We start from the raw sequence: 17,909 nt of genomic DNA, 5'->3' as shown, positions 1-17,909 counted from the left end.
ACTGTATTCAAACATTCTTCCTGGGATTTTGATTTTGCGAGGTCAGACTCCTTTTTATCACAGCATAACTGACAATTTAGACACTGCATCCGTATCCACCAAAAACTGTTTTATTTAAAATGCAGCTCAGCATCACTGTCATGTGTCTTCAGTGTTGGAATTATCTGATTAATTTTTGTTGTTTTGAGAAGATTAATCTTCTGCTGGATTGTGCCTTGAAAGTGTCTGTGAAGTACCTGTCTCATCAGCTGCTAGTAGATTCATAGATTATCTGATGAGCTGTGGTGGTTGAATGACCAGAAATCACACATACTGTGATTTATCACCACAAAGCAATGGTATCAAAAAAAAAAAAAAAAAAAAGAGAAAGAAAAAAGTGGAAAGAAAGAAGACCCCCCAACTTCTGCATTTAGTGACTATAGACAACTCAAGACCATAAATTAAATTGCGAAATTGAAGTCAAAATAACAAGTCCTGCTTGGAAACTCTCTTCCAAGTTAGGCCTGTCTTAGGTGTAGAGCAAACCATGACAAAATGTAACACCAGCTTCTCCAACAAACTTTGCTCTTTTCTCAAGCCTAGAAGTGACTCCTCCAGCCCCAACAGATATAGAGTCTTCAACAAAAATGTGTGTTAATTGAACAGTAATAGGGCTGTACAGTGCCCTGAATACTGTGCCGTGCCGGCATTAGCAGATGACAGGCTGAGCTAGTTGTACCAGTGGCCTCTATCCCCCAACAGGACAACCAACACATGCTCAAAGCAAGCCGGAGCCTGCGTACGGACAGCTTGCATGTAGCAACACCACTTACGCACTCAGTTAAGACAGGAGTACAGGTGACCCCCCCAGGTCCATTTACCTGAAGACTTAGGGATTTGCAGCAGATCTGGATTCCTCTGCTGGGTCCTCAGATCTGTGATGTGCCAAAGTGACTTTTATCTCATTTTTTCCTGCAATCTCAGGGGCAATACAGGAGAAGAAAGACAAGACAGCTCACTACCTACTCTTAAATGTACTACATTAAATAGGACCTACACACTGCGAGGAAAAAAAATGACCTGTACTTCCACAAGAAATATCTGCTGGAAGAAGGAAAGAAGGCTGCCTGACAGTAAAAATTCTAACCAGAGTTTTTACATTTCCATTCTGCCACACACACCAATCCAGCAAACATTTACTATTCCAACTTTCAGAAAAACCTGAGCTTTCTTCCTTCAAATTCAGTGGGAGCAGGAAAAGGGAATGCAACCATAATACTGACAAGACTGACCTGAAGTATATTATGTGTTCAGAATTACTAACTTTGTGTAACGGACAAAAATTTTAACAGCAGTGATAAAAGCATAAAAAAGTATGGTTTTCCCACTGTAGGTTCTACGAATATTAAAAAATAATGAAATAAATTATTTTGAGTATGGCAAAATGCACTAGAGAAAAAAGTATCAAATATTTCCAGCTTGCCACTCCTCCAGAACAAAAGGAGCCACCCCTCCTAACACGGGTAACCTCACAGCACACAAAGTCTACCCGTTGTTCTTTTAGTGCAGCTTTATCTGTTGGAAGAACAAAATTTAACAAGTATCAATAATCACACGGGCAATATTTCAGAGTAAAATCCAAGCTGATGACCTTATGAAATTTCTGATCGTGTCTACATCACATTTGGAAATAAGCATGTAGGTTTACAGAGGAAACTAATTAAAAGCACTACCTATGTTATAAAGTGGAGCTTTGTACAACTAACTCTATACACTCTCACGTGCTGTTAGTTCACAGCCAGCTGCTTACTGCCATTACTTTTCACTTCTGTGCCCACCATCCCACCTGGCACATGGTCCCAGAAAGTTTAATGAAAAGCAGAGCATGACCCTCCTGTTCGAGGCATTACAAGAGGAGAGCATTTGGCTAAATCACATAAACTGCCTTTATAAACTTATTCTTGCATCTGGATCTACAAGATCGCGTTACCGACCAGCTCCCCACACAGGCACAGTTTACTCACTACAGACCAAAGCAGTCTCAAGTATTTAAGGACCAATGCAAAAGAGGTCCTAGGAAGTCTAGTTAAAAAGTGAATCTGGGAGTCAGCAAGACAGCGTGAGTGAATGATGCTGACTGCCATTTTTATTTCTAGTATTATCCTCTATCTGTAATTATAAAAATACAAGCAGCTTAAAAACACCTCTAGACTTCCACTTTAAACAGTAAGTTTCCAGATCTCAGCTGGGGGGGGAGTGGGGGTTCATACACACAAACATATAAATAGTAATACCCATACATACATAAATCTAGTGTATCCTAAAGGCTCAGAAACCAACAGAAACACCAACAGAAAAATAACTCCAAGTTTGCTATTCTTTCAACATCTTCAGATTTTTAACTCAGTCATGTGGTTTCTGCAACATTTATTGTTTTCTCCTTCTCTTTTGCCACCAATCACAAGTTCCCCAAATACAGCCATTCTTTCTCACTGGCCTTACAAAGTTTTTTTTTTTCTTCTGTATAGAAAAAAAAGGAAACCACACAGAACGCAACTTACACCTTATCTTTCCACATACCAACAAAATGAGACATTCAATTCATTGTATCTTTTGAAAGACAGGAGACTGGTAACAGATAACTTATATATCAAAAGTACTCAGATCACTACCCCTAATACACAGCCTTTTATCTTAAAAGAACACTTTAAAGTATCCTTAAGGTTTCCAATATGATTATATTTGACTGCAGTTTAAAAAACACATCTGCTAAGCAATCAATTTCTTCTAGTTTGTCTCATAGTTATTTAAGACGTTTTAACCCTATTCTCTTCTTCTCATGCACATATTCATTATACCAATGTATGTTATTCTTCATAAAATACTGTTTTGGGGCTTACTTCCTTAAAAGGGAAATATAAAAGACCAAGGCTGTCAGTATCATTCAATTTAAAACTTCAAGGTATCAAATTTAAGAGTACTGCTGCTGCACCTTGAAGGGGGGTCCATGCAGTTTCTGAAGCCATCTCTAATTTGAAACACAAAATGTCATCAAAAAGGAACAGCATGTGTTTCCAGCTCAAATGAAGCTTTTTTTATCCTTAACCTTATGCAGGCGTTTGGAGACAGAATTTTCCAGATTATAAAATATCAAAATTATTTTTTTCCCTCAACAGACATTAGCATTATGATGAGGATTCTCTTTTTCCTGAAGTTTTAGTTTATCCTGCCAGTCAAAAGAACTTGATTGTGCAAAGTCACTGGAAACGAGTATGGTCTTTCATACACCAACTGCATAGCCATTGTTTATTAACCTTTTGCAGTGAGTTTTATCGTCCTGTAGCTATTTGTTCTAACTCCCATTTTAACACTTTTTCAAGTATGTCAAAATGAGACATACAATAGAAAAATGCAGAAAATGTTTTCAAAGAGATTTCATAATGGAGTGCATTTTCAACTGTTTCTCAATGTATTTTTGATTTATGAGCCTCTTCTTGCACATCAAAACATTAGCGTCACTCAGAATTGGATATCTACTAGTCTGCATTTTACAGAAATAAAATGCAGGTCACACCACTATCAAAGAGCAGCAGAGTCCCAGTAAAGAAACACATAAACTGTCTTTGTCAACCCTAGGCACACATTAAAATAAAAAAGTAAAAGGTGCCAAAATAGCCCACCAAAGAGCAAGCAGATGTTTTCAGCTCTTCTTCACAAAGAACTGAAGCCAGGCATGGGATTTGGATGCATGCTGGAAGCTACCATAAAGAAAACTAACCAAAAGCCTCATCTCTCATTCTGCCTGCCACGAACACGTACTAGCTACCTCCACACCAGCTTGCCCACTTGCTACGCACAAGCCCTGCAGCTGGAGCCCAGTCACCTGCCCAAGCTCCTTTGGAGCTCCAAGCGGGAGCAGAGCATGCTCAGGTCCTTGTGGGGTTTGATCTGAGCAGGTCAGCACATGCAACGGCCTTCAATTAAAGAGCAACAGCCAATTTCAGCCAACAAGCACAGAACATGACAGTGCATCAGTTATTAGCTGGTTATAACAAAGCAGAGAAATCTTTTCACTTTGGATCAGTGATGCTTGTCCACCTCCAGTGGATCCCAGGTTCTAGAAATCTTTGCCGCCCATTTTCAAGAGAGAAACCGGGGAGAAGTTTGTGCTCGCTTGCACTCAGAGTCTCCTATTCAATACTTGTAGGACACTCCCTACCTCATACACAGGCTTTTCTAAAGAGATGCCTGTCTCTGCTGCAATAGCAGATACCTTAAACATATAACCCAGGCTCCAGACAGAGGGACTGGGCTGCCAGGCACCTCCTTTCTCGGTGCTGGGTGCCCAACACAGGCATCCCAGATCTCACTCCTGATTGCAGGCACCGACCACCAGCAATGCTGGGCCCTTGGGCTCCGGGAGCTGCCGGCCTGCCTGCAAGGTGTCCCCAGCCAGCCTGATTAGCAGCTCATTCCTACAAGTGGCATGTAAAACAGGGCGTCATTAGCTGAACAAATGCCATGTTGGGGGTGAGGTGAGGAACAGAGAGAAGGAATTACGGTGGTAGCTTGGATTAATGAGCCAGCACACACGCTGCAGGCTTAATGGGAAGGACTGACAGGGTTCAACTAGAGAGATGTCTGCAGCTTCACTACTACCACTGGTTGTTGCTTAGGGCACTGGTACAGACAACCTGTGCAGCAAGATGCAAAGGTAGAGGGAAATAATAGGTTAATGGAAGCAGAGAACTTTCTTAAAACACTTTTCATACTGGAGTTCATCATCCTGGCAAGTTTTGTGCCTCAGGAAGAAAGAGAAATGCAGACAACAATACTCAGAAAGAATCAATATATGAAGAAACCTAGATACCCACAGAAGCATAGCCAGAAATATTTTCTTCTCTCCCTTCTGCCACCCAGGAACCACCCATTTGTTATGGAACAGGTAAGTCTTTTTAACCATATACTGCTCTGCAGATGTCAGTATTAAATAAATCTTCAACCATTAATACAGATTACCAGCTTCCTCATATAAATGTTAGCGGACCACAGAGGAGCCCTCTTGCTCAATGTCAGACAAGCTTGTTTCACCTGCCTCTGCAAAATGACAGGACGCATCTGCTAGAGCTGCCTGATCAACTGCATAAAATTTTTCCGATTTAAAACTTTAAGATTAGATGGCACATCATACTTCTCCAGACCAAAAGCCCATTTAGTCCAGTATCTTGATTCCTGTAATGACCCTTATTCTCATCCTATTTTGTTTTGGGGATATGAATGATCTGGAGGGTTTTAATAATTATTTTTCCTCCAGATTCATCTCTTCCCCCAGTTCTTTGTCCTTTCCCCTACTATCTTCCCCTAAGTAGGGATAGCTTTTAGTTTTGGGGGGATGGACTTCCGCAGCGGATACGTAGAGAGGGAAGGTAAGAAACAGCAAGCACAGGTTCTCCCTTAGCCCTTGCTGGCAATAGTTTGGTGACCTTTTGAACTTGAGGCTGCATCCAGACTGTTTTGTTTAATAGTAACCAATGGACCTTTTTAGCAGCATAAGGTATTTAATCAGTTTCTTTGGCACTACTTAAGCACTCCTGCCTTCTCTTAATGAAGTAATTTAATTCTTCCTGAAGTATATAGAGAAGAAAGATGAACAGAATGAGCAGTTAAGATGCAGGGCTGAGACTCAGAAAATCTGACTTCTGATCCTTGTTCTTTTCCATATGACTTTGAGCAAGTCAACTAGGAGGGGGAAGTTTTCAATTAAAGTTGGAAACTTGGCTCACCTTTGTAACAGGAAGATTTCCCGTTTCATTTCACTGAGATTAAATTCACTTTTAATAAGGAGAATAAAGTCTCCTTTTCCCTCCTTACTTAAACTTCTAAAAGCAGGAATCATGCATTCACCCTAGCATTCAGCTAACTTACAGGAGGCCCATGTTGATGGCTCCAAATTATAACAGTAATATTGATACTTAAAGCCTTGAAACAGCCAAAATAAGCAGCCTGCAGCTTTTCAGAATGTGTTACAGCTCCAAGATGGAAACTTTTTAAGAAGTCCAAGAAGTTGCATGAACAAATGCCAATAAAAATCCTATGGAGCCTCACTCCCCTAGACAACTGCAAATTCGCAGCTTCAACAGCTACCATAAAGCAGGGAGTCAAGACTGACCTCAGCTGTCTATCTAATTCAGTACAAATGCAGGCTGTTAGCGTGAGGCTATCGTTTTTTCTCGTCACATCCCTCACCTTACTGTTAAGTCCCTCCTCCCACCTGTTCTTGGCATAGCAGTGAGGATGCTACATCGTAAGTCTGTTTAGTGAGCAAATCCAATGGAGAACCTCTATTTTGGTTGGTTTATTTTGCACAGAATTGACCACGTGATCACTGGGAAAGCCCTTGGGATGGAGAGGGAGCAGGACTAACCCTTGCTGGCAGCCTGTGGTTTACTGGGTTAAGTATAGCATGAAACCACACTCTTCAGTAAACACCTTCGGCTCCCACAGACCATCATCACAGCTGCCAAAAGATGCCATCCAGCCCTCTCTTCACGTCCCCTTGTCCTTGGCTGTTAATTACAACGCTCACAATGCCCTTCCTGTCTGTCACTACATGTGATGACTCAGATCAGAGAAGTGTGCTCTTCCTCCAGCTGGATCAGCTCCTTGATCTGGTTCACTGAGTTGCCGCTAGCACTGGTGCTAGCAAAGGCAGCCAGGGCAGGCAGTTGGTAGGAACAGAAACAAGTGGGGAGGTGATATAACTTTTTTCTTGGGTGGGCAGGGAAGCTGTTGTCAAATGTGTTCAGACTACATCTTAGGTTTTTGCTGTTTGGGGATTAAATAAAAAAACAAAGCAGGAAATTAATATGAGGTTATAATGTCTAGGTCATCAACAAGTGCCGAAGTATTAATGACTGTTATGGGAAATACGTACTTTAAAATCTCCATGGGTCTGGGTCTGTTGTTTCAACAGGTAATCAGCACTAGGACCACCCATTTATTTTTAAAAAGAATTTTTAAAATAGACAGGACAGATAATCTGAGAAAATAATCAAAAATGCTGGCATACTATGGATTGTATGTATTTAGTATACATGGATAATGTGCATTTAGCAAAAAAATTGAAAAGCAGAGACTAGAAGTATATAATCTATGACTGAAGACTTCATCATACACTGAGAAACAAGGGTACTCAGGACTGACTGACCTTCTGGGGGGGGTGAGTGGATGCAAAACTTTTGTGTGTGTGTGTGTGCATTACATGCTTCACACAACTCGTTATATAGGTCCTCAATCCAATAAAGCGGATAGCTCTGACTCAGTATATTTATCTGTGAGATCTCAATTTTTATTTCAGGATACCAAAATACCCCTGAGAAAGTTTGCTGGAGGTATGACTTGAGCTGGGTGTCAGATTGCAGCCACAAAGTTAATATGCTGTATACAAGGCATAGGCCAAAAAAAAAGGAGAGAGAAAAAAAAAAAGCAAGCAACTACCTGCTCACTGTCAGATCAGCACTTTCCAGCAGTTGTACAAACTATGCAACAGAGGATTAAGGGGAACCTCATTACATCAACCAAAGTTTCAACAAAAGCATAAAATGCTTCAGGTTGTTGCTAAACTAACAGTCCTATACATTTCATTTTATTAATGAGTAAAAATATTCATCTTTTTTAATTTTAATCTTTATCAAAAAAATTGTTTTCTATAATGAACATGAAAGAAGTTCATTTGGCAGGTAAGGTAATGTCTTGTTTATCTAATCATAGCTTACTTATCCATAAGAATTGAGAAGGTGTCATAAATCCACAATATTTTTGAATACAAAATTTTAGAATTTGATATAGACAGTAAATGTATCCATTTAAAAGTTCAGTGATAACACAGGTCTGAACATTTGGATTATTACTGCTAAAATTGGAATTAATTTACACTGAAACATCCTCCCATGTCCCCATTCCTTTCAGTGGTTTAAGATTGATTTAAACCATTTCCATGATTGTTTCATCATGTTTTTAGTATGCAAAAATTAGAAACCTCATAAATCAAAAACTGGGGTAGAATGAATACATAGCAAGATCTTTCAAACCATAGGCTTATATCCCTTCCTTTAAGTACAAAAATAAAACCTAATTTCAACAGGAACCTGACATATCATATAGCCCTATGGTTTTTGTTTTTATTCCAGAGGTCTTAAGATGGGAGGGAAAACATTTTATTTTCATATTGAGGAATTCCTTGCAAAATACTACAAGAAAAAAAATAAGATCAAAGGAGGATGGTGAAGAGAGAACAAGAATATATTTCATCTCTGTATTTTCAACTCCTGCCATTGAAATCAGGACCACAACCCTATAAAATCTAACCCAGGCAATCTCAATGTCTACAATTCCTTGTTTCAAGACAGAAATCCTCTGCCATTACCAACAGCCCTAGCATTTTGCTACATGGAAATTAACTATCCAAATACTCTTCTTTACTATGATTTCCCACCTGTTGCACCTCTGCACTCCCAAATAGCTGCAAAACATCCTGTCCCAGGCACAAGTCTGCTTGTTTGTGGCACGCAATTTCCCATTGTGTCCAGCTGCCTTTCCCAACAGCAGCCCTGGGCATTGTACTCACCTTCTGGCAAGCCTCACTGCGTTTCTTCTGTGCCAGGCTAGGAGAAAAATAACTCCCTTTGCAAAGAAGTTTGCACAGGCTGAACAGTCTCCAAAGGGGAGGGAAATTTTCCCACCCAGGGATGTCCGCAGTGAACAGACAGTTTGCACAAATCAGATAAAGGGTACAAGGTACATCTAACGTTGGGCAGCACAACTTCCAGGTCGCCCCATGTGAAAGCTGGGGAATGAAGAGCAAAGAATTGTTTTTAATTGGTCCCAGTGAGTCATTTAATTGTTGCTTGTTTAGCAGTCGGCAAGACGGATAATTGAGTTCCTGCATTACAATCTGGTATAAAAATAGGAAAGTAAACTTATTCAAACACACATAGACCCAGACATATTGCTAGTAAAATTTTTATTGCTGTTATGCAATACATTCAAAATGCATCTCAAATATTCGTTAAGAAAAAAAAAGATGATCGCAGCAAATAAACATTTTTCCAATTAAATGAAAGCTCTTTAAAAGTTTAGGCTGTATTCATTAAAATTGGATTACAGTCAGATGTTAACTAAAAGCAACTTTGTGGGGTTCCACACTTATCTTTTTCAGTAATTTACATATAAAATGTAGCCATTTGCAAATCAAAGTATGCTTTTTCAAGCTGCAAATTCAACATGCAGTCTCAACAGGAAAGAAGCTATTTTAATTACTATCTCTTGTCCTCCTCGAGGAAGGCCACCACAGGACGGGAAGGAAGGGAGCTCAGGCCTGCTGTCTGCACCTTGCCACGGCCCCTGCCCACCCTGTGCCCACTGGTGCCACCCGCAGCTCCCCCCCCCCAGCTCTGCTGATAGGAGTGGCCCGGTGCTCATATACAGAACTATTTACTTGCACTTAGAGCTGTTCAGACAGGAGGCAGGAGTAGGGAAGACTTTCGGAAAGGGAACACAACATGCAGCCCGGCTGTGCTCTGGTGCTTCTCCATGTCCTGCCTGGACTTTGCTTTGGAGCTCACAAGCCCACACAGATGGAGCAGACTTGGAGGCTGCAGCAACGTGAGACGGGCAAGGGACAAAACGGCTCATCCGTCATGGCTCCCCGACCCCTCTGGCCACTGGCTCATTGAGAGCAAGCATTGCATGTGGACATAGAAACGGAACGAAACTACTCCATGCAGGAAACCCTGGAGTTTTCTGCCATTTTAGTGGATTAAATGGGCTCATAGGAGGGTCAAAGAGCGCTACAGCCAATGCAGGAGAAGGGGAAGGTCATGTAGCCAAGAGAAGGGGATAGGCAGGACAGTGCAGAAGCGAAACCCCCGTTCTGTGCACCAGCAAACCATCAGAGCGGTTTGGCTGCTAGTGGAAGAGCAGTCTGAGACCACCACAAAGAAGTGGAAGCTCAGTACAGTGGAAGCAAAAGACATAAAATAACTATCTAGGAAAATCAGAAAAATCACATTGCATCAGCTAGGCTCTTCAACAGGCACAGGGGCTAACTTTGTGCGGAAAGAAGTGCTGAAATGCCAATACATGTAAAAAGGCTTCAGTGTAACGTACAAGGAAGGACACACACAGCCCCCAAACTTCGAAGCCTGCTGTTTCACCACTATATTAGCACTATGGGGAAATGGCAGGAATATCTTTCTCTCTTCAATGGACATGAGGAATTACAGCTCAGCACTTCGGCAGGGGGGCTGATATGCAAGGCATGGTGATACAGTTCTTTTAGAGATATTTTCCTATCTATAATTTTCATCAAATATGAGTGGGGGAAAAAATGGAAGAGCATTTGTCTCCATCACCCTTGTGAAATGGCATTTTGCTGGAATTCACATGAGCTGCATCTGCACTACCTGCTTCCTGCATCAATTTTAATTCATTTTTAAAAAGCTATTTCTTGCACAAATTGCACGAATGACAGGATAGTAACGAATGGCTGCACACTATCTTGTAAGGGCAGGTGGTTGTGTCAACTCAGTCCATTCGTGTGATTAACAAACAATCAATCAAAGTTCACCAATTTCATCTCAGTATTTCGCCTGAAGATACTGTGAATGAGGTACTATATCTACCTTGAACTTGCTGTAATTTTAAACTGCTCCACTTTATCACAGCTCTTCATCTGAATGACTGGTGCCAGGAACTTGCCACTGTAGAATTAATAACATATTGACACTTTCAGCCCCTCAGTCTATCTTTGAAGTTTGAAAGCAATAACAAGCAACAGGGTGTTTTACTTGGAAGCGATGACAATTTGTCTAAGACCATAATTCTCCAAATGCAAACAAAACAAAACCTTCACATTTTGGCAGGAATAAATAGATTCAATTTGCTTGGGCAAGTCTTGAGGGCTAGATGATCATTTCTGGTTTATCCATGAGGTCTCCAGTATACAGAGGAACGGAATTAAAGGGTGTCTTCCTTTCACAGTTAAAATCTGCAGGGAGGGACTACTCTCTCCCAAGGCAGGTGAGGGCCAGGTGGGGACTTCGGTCCAACCCCGTCTTGGAGAACATTAGATTTAACACAGGCTGTGGTGTGACGGTGCTGCCTGGTACAGGGGTGTCCTTTCCCCCTCTGTGTGCCCGCGCAAGTCGAGCCCTGCACCTTTCAGCAGGGTTGCTGCCTCTGGTAGGAACGACAGACTGTCCCAGAGCAGGACCACGGGGAGCCCCAAGCACGATTTAGAGGCAGCAGCTGCAAACCTGCCAGGGTGCCTGCCACCACTCAGTTACCACAAAATACAGACTGCATGCACAATTTCTTCCTCCCTCTGCTGTCAGTAAGGCTGCTTCCTTTTGCCAAATGTCCATTCTGACACTGCAAAAATGAATGTGCGCTTCAACCTGACTTTAAGCCAAAACACCCTAATGCTACCCTACCAGACACAAGGTCTTCCGAGCAAGGGTCTGTAGTGCTCTACGTCTGAGATCGGCTGCATAGCTTGAGGAGTCCCAGCAAGCTGCTTGGACTGCCACATCTTGAGTGAAGATGCAGGTGAAAGCCACCTGAACACATCTAGTCCTCCAGAGCCCTTCTCATAGTCTTCTCCCAAAGAGCAAAACGGTCACTCCTACAACTGACAGAAATGATGGGAGGGTACGTCGGCAGGCTTCAGCCTGCAAAGCCATTGGACATAGCCCTAGCCACACATGGCTGAGCCCAGCTGCTCCCAGGGACAGCTATAGGGGCAAGCCATCACTGCCAACACCCTGTTGCCCAGGCTAATCTTAGGCATACACTAACTTTGGGATGCCAGTACCTTAGGAGCACATCTGAACAGAATTACTTCCTTTCATTATTAAAAGAAGTCTTCAATCTAGGACCACTTTCTGTGCTATCTTCTTTCATCTTTTTCCCCAAATACTTCTATCCCAACCCCCAAATTACCTGTTTCTATACCAGTAATGTTAGCAGGTGTTTAGCAGGTGTTAGCAGGATTATAACTTTGCCTTACACATCCAATAGCTTTGCACTAGTAAGAACAAATCATTAAAAGTGGAGAATATGAACAATTGTGATAATGCTCTAAAGAGAGATGGAAACCACTGCTAATACAGCTTGAGCAATCTCGTGAAAGCCATATTCAAGAAGCTGATTATCCTTGGACAGAATATACTTTTTCCCCGGTAATTTATTCATTGCAAAGTCTAATCCTGATGCCAATAAGTCAATATCCAATCAGCAGAAAAACATAATCATGTTTGAGGACAAGCGTAAGAAAGCATGCCCAAGCCTTTTCCTGCTTTGTCACAAATGATTCCAACACTGTTTTGTTTTGTTTTTCCCTGGAAGGTGAATGTTAGCGTATAGCCTTTCAGTCAGAGAGTTTATTAAGCATAGTCTTTTCTCTATCAGCATTATTAGTCAAGGATGAATTTTACAGCTTGAAAATATGGATAAGCTGCATTAAAACTGAAAGAAATCGTGGAAAGAGCTCTGCTTTGCAGCGGTGATGATAGAGAAGGGAGGTACAGTTTTATTAACATTGTCTTTTCCATGGCTGAAGCCTCTACTAATCTAAGCACAATTAGAACTATATTGAATGATATGCTATATATACACAGAAACAGACTTATCATCTAAGAAGTTTCTCTTAAATAACCTTGGCTTTCATGATTTGTACATTTTCATTCTTGTACAATGTTTCCACCCTAAAGTAAAATTTTCCCAAAATTAAAGAAGAAAGGGTCCTAGATCAAGCTGGACTTGTGTTCCAAGTTCTGTTTTCAGTGCCTGTATCATGACTTCGCATTAGCTCCACAGAGTCTTGTAGCGGTCTCCTTAATAATTTCATTAGCTAAGCTGGTGAAGTGCAGGTTTGTTGCCTGGAAATCCTTAAAAGGCTTTTGGTCAATCTTCCTTCCCAGAGCAGTCTCCAAAACCCTCCTCTACAAGCAGATACAGAAAGACTTCTGACTCCAAGAAGAACTGTGATTTATGAGTCACCAAAGAACTCCTACATACGGTCAGATGCAGGACCTAGTAGCTAATCTGAGGTCACATTGTCTAGATTTCTTCTTACCAAAAGCTTTAAGTAGCGGCAAGGACAAAAAAGAAGCTATTTCTTTTTCTGAGAGACAAGATGTAAGAACTGAAACAACAAATGAGAGAAGTGTGCGAAAACAGAACAATATGAAATAGGAAAAAAAGGTGGTACGGCCAGAACAGACTAAGGCATGGGCAAAAAGCAGCAGCTAGAAAAGGCTAATGTGTTCGAAAGACAAAAGTATATAAAACCTGAGAAGGAAAAGAACAAAACAAAGCAAAGGCCCCAAAAGGCAGGACTGAGCTGCTACTGCAAAAAGGAGCTTGAAAAGCAGCTGCACAAGCATTACCTAAGATTGTACAAAAGGTAGGATCTGTCTCGCATTAACGAAAAGAGAATAACAAACACAGTGAGGGCAGTATGGTTTACACTGTCAAAGGCAGCAATTGCCCTGGAGGCAGACGCTTGAAATTCATGTCCCTTGGGAGGGTAGCCAGAATCCCACACTGTCTCCCTTGTCTGACCAGGCCTACCTGCGAGGACAGTGCCAGCTCCCTGCTCCCTTCCCGCAGCACTCAGGAATGCTTTCAGGAGAGAAATGGCCTCAGAGCGTCAATGTCTTGGTTAGAACGTAAGTGACGATTTTTCAACATAGCTGTTAGACATGGTTGCCCCACTGGAATAAACATCACAAAGAAAATGTTATGTCTTCTGTCTAGCATAGTCCCTACTATAAATGATGCTCAAGTGGTCTTTCCAGCATCACTCAAGTGTTCTGGTGATTTTTGTCAGTTTTTTTTACAAATAGCTGCCTTAGTATAATGAAAAAATAACATGAGACAACTAACAATGTTTTGATCCAGGATGTTTTAAAGAGTCATTTACATACTGCAATTGAATGAACTTTCAGATTACAGACCAATCTTCAGCCCTTTGATCTGGTGTGCATCAGTTAATTACCTAACTCAAGCAGCTGCTATTTCCCAGAGGAAAAGAAGGGTTTTATAACAATCAGAGAGGAAGGAAGAAATAAATAGAACAAGCAGATCAGTACACAGAAGGAAATAGTAGCAGGCAGTGAAACAGCTACTGTTAAGTATAGAGAGCATACAACATCACGAAATAGTGCACATCAGCAAGGTCTCTGGAGGTCAAGCAGGGGATGTTTCACTTACATCGTACAAAGCAAGCAAGACCATGTTGAATAAAAGAATGGGATAAGCATCACATGCATCTAAAGTTTATTTTATCATTCTAATTTAAATGAGATGTGAAAAGAGGAGAGCAAAAATCAAAGCAAAGATAAACCCAAAGGATTACAGGCTGTCCTGAAGGGCTTGAAAAGAAAAGAAAGAGGAAAGACATGTATACAGAAATCTTTAGCAAATACCATCTTCATACAACATTACCCTAGGAGATCACCTCAGATATTTTACAGCTCTTAAGGCATTTTATAACATGCCATTGTCTTCACCACTTGATCAGCATTTTGGCATTATCTGATATTGTCCAGAATTAGTTCCAATGCAACAGTGTGCTTTGCATAATTTCTGTTTTTATACTGAAATATCAGACTTCATTACTGATATTTTCTTAAGTACATGCTTCAAGTTAAATATGTGATTTTTCAAGGTTCTGAACATGAAACAGCACTCACTGAATAAAAGTTCATTTCATATACATTTAAGGCAAATAGCATGTTCTCAGTGAAATACGGTCTTTAAAAAAAAGGAGCAGGGAAGGGAGATCATGTTTGATTACTTTTTTTTTTTTTAGAAACAAAATTGTTTCTAGTTTAAGGACTGAGTTCTGCTCTCCATTACACATATATCAGTCTGGAATCCTTAATGATGTTAGTGAAGATCTTTTTAGCTGGTCTGGTCCTTAGGGTTCTACAAAGAATAAAACTGCTGATCTCTGGTAGTTACGGTTTAGCCTTAAGTTTTTTTCTCATTTTTAGACAACTGTACGAAAATCCCACACCCTTTAAGAAAGTAATTCCATGAGTTGTTTGACACAGATTTCACTGACTAGCTATGAATATTAAAAAACAGTGCATATGAGACCTTTGAAAAATACTACTATAGAATTGCAGCCAATTAAAGCTAAGAGAAGGGGAGAAACACTGCAATGTTGTTACTGAGCAGAAACACAAGAATAGAAAGATCGTAAAAATAAAAGAAAGTTTTTGGAAGATAAACGTGCCATCTTAAGAATGAGAGATTTAATTTATTCAGCGGGATTATTCAAGCACAGCCAACCAGCTTCAAAACCATAATTTCACTTCTAAGGTCTATGGCACGTTTTCTACACCCAGGAATTAATCATTTGTTTTTATCACAGCAAATGGCAGAACACATGTAGTAAACAGCATGGGTGCATATGCAAGAGCTTCTAATCAGAATGACTATAATTAAGTTATCATTGCTAATTAAAATTACAAAGGAACAGGCAAGAAACTTGAATTTTGTTAAAAAAATAATAAAACAACAAACTCACACATCACATTTCAGGTGAAATCTGTTAGACTTTTTTAATCTGTGTTTTCCAAAATTATATAAATGAGAAAGTGAGTAAATGTTAGATTAGGGGTAAAAAAAGAAATATTGGGGAAGAAAAGCCCCAAATCTTAAGACTGAGAAACAGAGAAGTACTGAAGAAAAAGTTTCCAGGGACTAGAGACACCAGTTGGAACCACATGCATAAGCAACTAAGTGGTCCTTGTCAAGGTCCAAGCCCCCACTGGGCTTGACCGTTTTCAAAACAAATCAAAATCAAAGCACCTCCCTTAGAGGGCTTAGATGTGGGAAGAGATGAGAGAGAGAAAAAGGAGAAAGAAAGAAAGAAAGAAAAAGATTGGAGGGTGGAATAACAAGAAAGCAAAGGGCACAGCAGTGGTTGGGCTGACAGGCTCCCAACTCAGCACACCAGCAAATTGTTGTTTTTGATAGCATAACAGAGGAGCAAGTTTTAAGAAGAGATCTGAGGGAGAACAGAAAAACTAGCTTTGTAGATGTTTATGGGACACTGTTGCCAAGTAAGGGCAGCAGGACACCTAAGCAGGAAACCTTACTTGAAAGTTTTACAAAGGAGTCTTAGAGCTAGCTTGATAAAGGTGGTAATCAGCCTCCATACACCACAGGAAATGTTATCTGGAGAGCCTAAGAAGGGCTTCAGGAGCAAGCAGAAGCACCTTAAAATCAAATCTAAAAAATGAATACCAATACAAGTAAAAAAAATAGACTGCAAAAGATGTTATGAGAACTGAGAAAAGCATTAAGTAAGGGAAGAGAAAACTAGACTCCTAAGAAACAAGTTCATTTCCAGAGGAGAGAAATGTCATTAAAAAAAAAAAGGTATTTTCCGTCTCATGAGGGACAAAAAGATCCCTCTCCACCAAAAACCTAAGGAGGGGCTGCCAGAATAGGACCAAAGATTGATGGAATTCTTCCCAAGACTTTGATGCATCATCTGGCCTGCTACAAAGGACCTCGAGTCTACAGATTAGGCCCTGAATTTGGTCTCAGTACTTCCCAGGGATCAGAAGAAAAGGAGCTCATAAGGCTGTCTGGGCTGGGGAGCCATCTTCAGTGAACAGCTGATTTATCTCAGTGTTTTATTAAGTTCCTGTCTGTGAAGTTCTCCTGTAATTGCTGCTCTGGAAAGGACTGCACAAGAGCTAACGCAGTTCAGTACTAAAAGCGCACTTCCCTCTTCTCTCATATAACACAGCACGCTGCCTGCTTACATGAATTCTCCTTCACTTGTTTCTGTGGAGGAGCGTGCTGATAACCAAAATAAAACCCCACGCCCCAAACTAACTCTAGAACTTCTAAGGTGTAAAATAATAGGCCAGATCAATACCTACCACCTGAAAGAAATCAGGAAAGATTTGTCAATCTTTAGCAGACGGGCCCACCAAAAAATAATTATCCTTAGAAACAGAGGAGATGTCCACAGGCTAAAGACAAGCTATTCTAAGACTGATATTTAGAAAAATGCATAGAGAATCTAGGACATTATGGACTGGTGAACTTTATATTAGTATCATAGGAAATATAGGTAGCAATGAATAGAAAATAGTTAAACAGTATTTGTTTTTTGCTTGTAATCACATATAACATGTATAGAGAAAATCCCCTTCATAAAGGTTTATGCAAGTTTAAAGCTCATTGACAGCACAAGGTGAACTGTATAACAAACAACTGCATAAAATCCATTCACCAGGCATCAAAATCCAAGCACTGTTCCTGAAATACAGTGTAATTTTATACCTAATCTGGTATAAATGTGCACTGCCATGGAAAGAAGTACTCTCACCTCCCACCAGGTTCCTCCCTAGCACCAGAAGTAGCAACCATGCAATTGCAAAGCAGCTGGTGCAATGACCTGGCCTGACAGAAGATCAATCTGCCAAAACAAGGTTTTCTATCAGATCAGTTGGCTGAACTAACTCACTCTGCGCTCACAGATTGCTCAGCCTGGTACAACATAAGCCATGGAAACAGATGAGGATGAGGAAGTGTGGGACTGCCCCTCCTGACTCAGCCTGTACTTAAACCACATTATGTGGAAAGCCAAGCCACACGCTGAGAGACTCGTAGAGGGGGGGGGGGGGGGGGGCAATAAGGCAGTCTTTGCAACTATTTAATAGCTGAGGCTCTTTATCGAAGAAAGTGCCATTTTTTTTTTTATTACAACCAGGACTGAAAGGCTGAACAGCTATTAGAAAGCAAAGGCTTCAAATAAACACAGAGCTCCTGAAATACGAACCTGAAGGCAAAGCAAATATGTATTTCAACACATAAAATCTGGCAGGCTATGTCTAAGA

At 40.7% G+C, this 17,909-nt stretch overlaps 1 protein-coding gene across 1 annotated transcript in view; it reads right to left on the bottom strand.

Moving 5' to 3' along the window:
- NAV3 (neuron navigator 3) overlaps positions 1-17,909 on the bottom strand; it is a 558,174-nt gene that overhangs the window by 508,775 nt on the left and 31,490 nt on the right. The gene's annotated exons all lie outside the window — the stretch shown is intronic.

Source organism: Dromaius novaehollandiae, chromosome 1 (genome assembly GCF_036370855.1).
Source record: "Dromaius novaehollandiae isolate bDroNov1 chromosome 1, bDroNov1.hap1, whole genome shotgun sequence".
NCBI lineage: Eukaryota > Metazoa > Chordata > Aves > Casuariiformes > Dromaiidae > Dromaius > Dromaius novaehollandiae.
This window is presented reverse-complemented; position numbering and strand designations above follow the sequence as displayed.